This window comes from Rhyacophila brunnea, unplaced genomic scaffold, assembly GCF_057557595.1.
Source record: "Rhyacophila brunnea isolate RB1 unplaced genomic scaffold, BYU_Rbru_1.0 scaffold_5, whole genome shotgun sequence".
NCBI classification, from domain to species: domain Eukaryota; kingdom Metazoa; phylum Arthropoda; class Insecta; order Trichoptera; family Rhyacophilidae; genus Rhyacophila; species Rhyacophila brunnea.
Window position 1 is genome coordinate 20305144 of NW_028233170.1, and position 8316 is coordinate 20313459.

The 8316-nt window shown below is 34.9% G+C and overlaps 1 non-coding gene across 1 annotated transcript; it reads left to right on the forward strand.

Moving 5' to 3' along the window:
- Positions 1 to 745: 745 nt before the first annotated feature.
- On the forward strand, positions 746 to 818 carry TRNAT-UGU (transfer RNA threonine (anticodon UGU)). The gene has a single exon. It is a non-coding gene; the product is annotated as a tRNA-Thr (tRNA).
- Positions 819 to 8316: the final 7498 nt, after the last annotated feature.

Below are 8316 nucleotides of genomic sequence, written 5' to 3' on the forward strand. Positions count from 1 at the left end.
TATTTCAGTACGTCCATGTGAAGTGGTGTTAAGATTTTTTATATTCATTAATTTTTAAAAGAATTTATAAAACTATGAGTAAAATTTATGTCGACATTATTATAGTGAAATATTTACAATAAAAAATTATATTGATAATCTCTGTGATCCCAAATTTTACAAGAATTAGGCATTTTATTATTCAAAAAATGGTCAAGATTTACACATTTAAAGATACTTTTAAAGATACTGATTATAAGCTATGTCGGAATAATAAATTGCCTAATTCTTGTCAAATTTGGGATCACAGAGATTATCAATATAATTTTTTATTGTAAATATTTCACTATAATAATGTCGACATAAATTTAACTAATGGTTTTATAAATGCTTTTAAAAATTAATAAATATAAAAAATCTTAACACCACTTCACATGGACGTACTGAAATATGACCATACTCTAAAACATTAGAGCGAGAGGTTTAAAAGAATACTATTTTATGTAATAAAAATACTTTATGCAGTCATCAAATGTTTAAAATAAATAGAAAGGATAATAAGGGTTCAAAATTATGTAAATAGATTATCTACAACGTTTAAGGAATGTCCAGGATCATGCTTTGAAAATAGCATAAAAGCTCCATTTTTACGTACGCTGAGTATGTGGGCCGTTAAAAAAATCGACATTTACATTAATAAATTTATTTTAATATTCAGAAAATCTGTCCAGATTTCTGTGAATTACTTGGGAGCTAGAGCAGGCATGCCTCCATAGCTCAGGGGTTAGAGCACTGGTCTTGTAAACCAGGGGTCGAGAGTTCAAATCTCTCTGGGGGCAATCCGCTTTTTAATTACGTGTGTGTGTTGATAATGACAAGAGTCAATTCAATAATGGTTTTCTTTTTCATCGAAAAAATATTACATCCCTATGGATGTGTTTTCTAAAAATAAAGAAAGCGACAATTTTATGAAATCATTTTTTTTAAATTTTATCGAAATTGTAGGTAGGTACCTACCTAGTTATCGGCTTATTATTTGAAATTTAAAAAAATATTTTACATTTTTAAACAAATATAAGTACCTACCTATCTATTTAATAATAATTTTGCATCTAACCGAACCCACCTGAGGAAAGTAATATTGAGATGGTAGCTCTATTTTTTAAAATCAATTAATTAATAATAATAGCCAAGTGACTGGTGCATTGGAATCAATGGGTATTTATTTGAATTAATTATATATAATATGTATTAAGAAAGAACCTATAATGACATCTAACTAAAAAAATCAAAAGAAAAACGTTCATATTTTCTGGATTCTGAAACCATTCACTGAAAGAAATAAAATTGTGAAATGTACCCCCACCGTAATGGGACACTAAAATCATTGTGTCGACAGAAGGTTTCAGATAGGTACCTACCATTTTATATTAAATAAATTATTTTTAACAGATCCATTCGTAATAAAACGAATAGGTAATAAATTTAATGTTTGCACGGTCGAAGAAAATTTTCAAGTATGCCTATCGCTAGTTCTGACAAGTAAGTTCAGTACTGCCACCTTTTATTCACATAATAAATTATAACACGTCATATTATTACAAAAGGTGGGAGAAATAAAATTTTACTTTTCTGGAAAAAAAACTATAGTACCTACACGGCTATTTTCCGTATCGATTCCTTTTAAATTATAGTTTTTACCTATATAATTTTGGCATAAAATTATGGTAAAACTTTCCAAATTCCAAGGTGGTCGCAATTTTCAGCCATGAGGGAACGACGAAGAAGAAGAAGGTTCTGCCTATAGCAAATATAATTATTAAATTATAAATAGTTTTGTAGATACTTAATTAAATATCATTATTAGATTTTTAAACATAGTTACGAATATTGCAATTCCACACCCCCCTTAAAAAAAATCGTTGATACGAAACTACTTCTACCCAGGAGCGTAGTAAGGTATTTTTAGACACAGAAACTGATTTTTCACAGATTTAAATAACTAATATATAGGCAAGGTTTTAAAAATGTACCACACCCCCCCCCCCCCCTCTAAATTTCATGGATCTCTATTTTTTGATAATACGTCATACTCTTCATTATACTTAGGTAGGTACTGATAAATGAAAAACATTGAACTTTCAACATAAAGTATAGCTACTATCACTTCCCTCCATTTCGGTATGTGTGGATTTTTCTCAACTGTCACTTTTATTTTTAGTTTTCTTTTTTATCGTCTGTATTTGGGATGAAGGTGGATAATTGACACACTGGAATGGTTTCGGAAACGACGAGGTTTATTTGGTGTTAATGTATACTATATGGTTACATTTTTTATCATTTAATTCTACGGAGCGCAAAATGTACGCGTTCGCGATTTTGCTGCTTGTCGCGATCTGAGCGCCAAAAAAAAAACCGTTGGACTCGCGAGCTGTGCACAATGCGACGTTGCCATACGTGTTTTTTTCTTTGGACAATGTTGCCGGTCAGATATTATTTATTAGTGGTATTATACATTATTTAATTATTTTCGCAATCAGCCGTTATTATTTGTTGGCTTTGATACCGATTCGGGCGTCTCCAGGTACACAAAGACACACCCAAATGGGGACCATACGGGGGTGTCACAAGCGCACCTCTCTGGAAAGGCCCGAATGGGGTCGGGCCAACTAAGGGCTGATTACGATAGCGTGTGTAACTGGACAGTGCGGTGGCTTGATAAGGGGTGGTTGCGTCTCTAGACGTTGAAGGATCGAAGCCCCACCGGTACGTCGGCGGCCGGAGAGACTCGGATGCAGCACTGTAGCATAGTGGTTCGCGGTTCCCGGGCCCACCGTAAAGCTGCTGAGAGAGGAGGGCGTCGCGCCCAGCCCTCTCAACACCCTCGGACCGTCGGCAAACGGAGAGTTTCGGATGCAGCACTACGCCGCTTTGTGGGCGTAGTGGTTCGCGGCTCCCAGGCCTACCGTACGGGCGGATGCTGAGAGAGGACGTCGCACCCAGCCTTCCCAACAGCGACCGTCCGAAAATCAGTCGATCCCTCACGAAAGTGCATACCGGCACATTACTCGACCCCCTTTTTTGCTCGCTTGCCATGCCGCGGCTATAGAATTACACGCACTGCACTGATATTATACTAATATAATATGCGAAAACTTAATTTTATACTTAAAATGGCTTTAGAGTTTATAAAAATAATTTTAAAAATATATCAGGGCCCGAAATGGACCGGAATGCCATTCTGCCTCATACAACCGCTCCGGGTTGTAAAATTTTCCACTTCGAGTACTGAAATAACTTATTATACATCGCTTCCAAACACAAAACACTTAAAACTAACTAATCTATGATGCTAATGGATGAGGATGCTGCTTGGCTGCTTTCCACTGATGGAGGCTGCTTTGCTCAGCTGAAGAAGGCCGCTTTGTAGCTCTTTTCATCATGGTGCATCTGGGCCAGGGCTGCTTGCAAGGCTCACAGACACGCTGCTGTTGACGAAGAGGGCTCAAGCGGCTGATGATGCAGGGCATTTGACGCCGTTTTCCCTCGTTGGAGCCAGGGTCTTGCCCGATACACTCGTCCGTGGGCCAAGTTCGCTGGCGGATGCAGTTGGTCGGGAGTACATCGGGAGCCATGACTTCGCAATCCGGGTGTTTCTGCTCTTTTCTTCACTGGCTTGGCTTTAGCAGCATCCTCTTTCTACTGCTTATTATTATACTTTGTTGAGCGCCACCAGAGGCAAGCCTCTGGACGTTTTTTCCTCGCCGTTTCCTATTCCGGTGTTTGAATCTCAGGGTGTGTCCGGGTGAAAGAAATTTCACCTGCTTCTTGATTCCAGACGATCAAAATCAAGAAGCGTAGTCCCACGTTGACTGGGGCCACTTATCACTTCCCTCCATTTCGGTATGTGTGGATTTTTCTCAACTGTCACTTTTATTTTTAGTTATCTTTTTTATCGTCTGTATTTGGGATGAAGGTGGATAATTGACACACTGGAATGGTTTCGGAAACGACGAGGTTTATTTGGTATTAATGTATACTATATGGTTACATTTTTTATCATTTAATTCTACGGAGCGCAAAATGTACGCGTTCGCGATTTTGCTGCTTGTCGCGATCTGAGCGCCAAAAAAAAAAACCGTTGGACTCGCGAGCTGTGCACAATGCGACGTTGCCATACGTGTTTTTTTCTTTGGACAATGTTGCCGGTCAGATATTATTTATTAGTGGTATTATACATTATTTAATTATTTTCGCAATCAGCCGTTATTATGTGTTGGCTTTGATACCGATTCGGGCGTCTCCAGGTACACAAAGACACACCCAAATGGGGACCATACGGGGGTGTCACACTACCTACCTACTCTACTCGTGCTTATAATGATCAGACAAATAAACACTTTTTGATAGATAGGTAGTTAACATTGATTAGTGCAGCGCTCGGAATGGACAGGAACGCACCGGAGCGCCGTTGTGGTTCGTGGAATTCCAAAATATACCGTTCCGGCTCGTGGATTCATTTAAAATTGCGTTGCGGTTCGTTAGATTGAGATAATTATATATGAATGTATCTTTTAAAGTTTTCAAAATTAAAAATTAATGAAGTTATGTTATGCCGGGTGTGCAAGGGTTAAAAATAAAAATAATGACATCCCTAAATTTCTTTCAACCTTCTTATTTTGTGTCGATATGTCCATGCCTAAATGCATTGTCTAAATAACAAGAAACAACCAGCTGCAAGCGTAAATTACTTTATTACCCAAAAAAATGTGCCTTGCTGACACTATTTGAAAACTCTTAAAAAATAAAGTATACATTGTTTAATAATTTCTAAAGGATGAAACATTTCAAATCTCAATACAATCTTGCCTTTGACTATTACGCATTGTTAATTTACTTGCCTACTAAGTTATTATATTATTTTATTCGGAGTGACAAAAAATATTACTTCGCCATTTATTTTCGGGCGAATGAATTGTGTTTTCGGTGGATAAATTAATACAAAAAAGTTTGATAATTTGACTCGTGCAATTACGCTATAATATTCCTATTAGTTGCCTTTTAAAATATTTTGTATTATTTAAGATATAAATACGTTTCTAAACAAAATTGTTTATATTATTAGTTTTGTATTTTTTTTGCTGCATTCTAGTAAGTTTTGTGTTTTAATTTTAACTGTGTGTTTAACTTGATTTTTTAATAAAAAAATGTTCTAAAAGTTGGTCAAAAATGTCATCAGGCGAAACGTGTTAACCGAAACTATTGAAAAATATTTTGTCGCAGGTAACGTAACGCTGGCCACATACCTGCACAATTTGATCATTTAAAAAATGATATTGAGTGGTTATTTATAAAAATAATGAAGGTATAATAAAGTAGTAGGTAATTCGTGTAAATCTGCTAAAACCACATTACATTAGGAATTCAATCCAATAACCATTGACGTGGCAAATGGTATTCATCTCAACAATTGACTTTTGTTAAAAAAAGTTTATGACGTGTCGTAAACCCCTATTTTTACGATCTTTAAAACATTTGTTTTGTAATTTACATTATTGTTGAATTGCGACTATAGTACAATAAATCTTGTGATATAACTACTACATTCATTCATTTATTTGCCATAGGTCATGATGAGTATACTTTTTTGTTGCTTCTGGTAAGTTTTGTGTTTTATTTTAACTTTGTGTTGAACATATTTTTTAACAACAATTTGTTCTCTTAGATTTGATAGTGGATACTATCCATGGTTTTATCCGATTGATTTCTCAAGACGTATGCTTACATACTGTATTCTGAAAGTTAAAAGAGAACTAGGTATTTAGGCTACGTACTTTTTCCAACTTATATCTACCCAGTACAAATGAGAACTCTGCCATTATTGGTACTTAGTATTGATTTTATTATATATTATTTTATAACTTTCTTGATAATCTAAGTTGTTTGTTCTGTCAAGGTGCAATAATTGCTAATGATAATTGGGCAGGAAATAACCATGTTCAACCAAATCGCTTCGGATAATCGTATATTCCACCTGCGTGAGAACGAGTTTATGTGAACGTTGTTTTATAAATTCTTGGTATAGGTAGGCACTTACTGTATTTTCTAATACTATTTCTTTATTTTTTAAACACTAAATACTATTTCTTGATGTTTGATATTCTGTGCTCGTATTTAAATGGAATTTGTAAAATTTTCTATAAGTACGTAAATAAATTTTTAATTTGAATCTATAAGGTACTTATGTGGATATGTTGTTTGTTATGACTAATTAATTACAAACTTATCTATCCCAAATGAGACAGTAATATAAGTTATAATCAGTGACGAGTGGTGGTAAAGGTGTCATGCACTGGTTATAGTGGTAGATAAAGTAAGAATAATACAATTTTTGACGGTATACTTTGTTAAAACAAGATTATTTCGCCTGCGGCGCTGACAATCCTTACCAACCTGCCCAATATAGATCTACGTAAGAAGTTTAAAGTTTATTGTTGCATTTTTATATCAAAAGTACGTACGTACGTAAAGAAAGGATTAGCATAAGTACTTAGTTTCGGAAAATTATACAGCGTTCCTGTTCGTGAAATTTTCCATTTCGAGCACTGGATTAGTGATCATATACCTACATATGTGTGGCATGTACTTTTTTAAGAAACATTTTTTTAAATCACAATCATGAGAAGGATCGTTCTCCTCGTTATTTGGTCATTATTATTTAGGGTGAAACAATATGCATTTCACTATTTTCGCTTTCTACTCTTCAAATTTCCCGCAATCTGGGAACACTGTACCATTTACACTGTACTGATGTTTGGTAAACAATTTAGGATTGATAACCATATGGAGATGGCAGAATTCCAGAAATAAAAGGAGCTTGCCAAAAATAGCGATACTTACATAAATTAGCAGTGACGTCCCGTGGGGGTAGGCAGATTGAGCGTCGCTTGAGAGCGGCAGTTACTCGAAGGGCGGCAAATCGAGGATAATCATTTGGTATATATAGAAATAGCTACCTACTTAAACTTGGTAAAAACGAAAATATCTTTCCATTCAAAATTTAGCTCACTTGTTGGAAACAAAATGTATTAATTAACATAAAAGGTTTAACAGGGCTGTATTTTTTTTGTCGTGTTCGCGATGTCTAGTTTACTTCCGTTGTCCTTCAACGTCCTTGGTGACCAGAAACGACACGTTCGCGGATGATGAAAAATGTTGTATACAAAAATGTGGTGGCATTTTGGCGCTGTCCAGGGGCGGCATTTTGTCTAGGGACGTCACTGTAAATTAGTGCTTCTTAACCGGTGCACTGGTGCACCATTAACTTGTTGCATGTGCACCGCGAAAAAATGATAAAAGCAGAAAATTCTGCGAAATAGTGAAAACCAAAAAGTCCTTCGCAAAATTATGAAAGCCGATGAAATGTAATTGTGACTTTTCGTACCAAGAAGAAGAATAATAAATTATTAGTCACCTTGTTAACGGATCGTACTCAAAAAATTAAATTTTCTGAAATAACTATGGAGAAATTTTTGATTTCTGTCCAAGACGAATATTCAGTTCTCTACGTGAGGGCACTTTTTATCTTGTAACAGTTTTCAACGTCATATTTTTGTGAGCTTGGTTTCTCAACAATAACTAATATAAAAAATAAAATTGAGAAAAACTCACGAATTTAGGCGAATTGACGGTAGCTATAGGTAACAAATATTTCTGAAATCTGCAAAATCCGACAATCTCAGGTTTTACGTTAATTTGATTTTCACATCAAATACATTTCATTTTGTTAAGGATATATTTTAGTTACAGTTTTTCCATATATTTATATACCTAGGTATCTTTTCTTTAATATTTTTTCTTTGACTGTTATGTAATCTGTCTAATTTGTAATAAAAGTTAAGTTATATTTTTCCTTGTTTCCTGACCGTTTGATTTTGGTGCACCGCAATTTTTTCTTATGATCAAAAGTGCACCGTGACTTCGAAAAGGTTGAGAACCACTGACATAAATAATACAGTACCTCTGTGGGTTTCGATGATGTGCAATAGTTCAAATGATTTAAATAACTATTTTTGTAACGTAACAAACTAAATTGTTATTATAAAAAGTATTTCGCGACCCACTCAATATGCCAATCGACCCAATTATTGCTCGCTAGGTTAAGAACCTAAATCATATGCACACATAACTCTGATGTATATATTATATTTTGATTGTAGTATTATCATAACCTTTTCACTTTTTCTGGATCCTGTTTTCGCATAATATTTCAGTGCAAAGACATTTTTATTTCGCCAAAATTGATGCAAAATATCAACGTCTGGGAATATGTTTCTC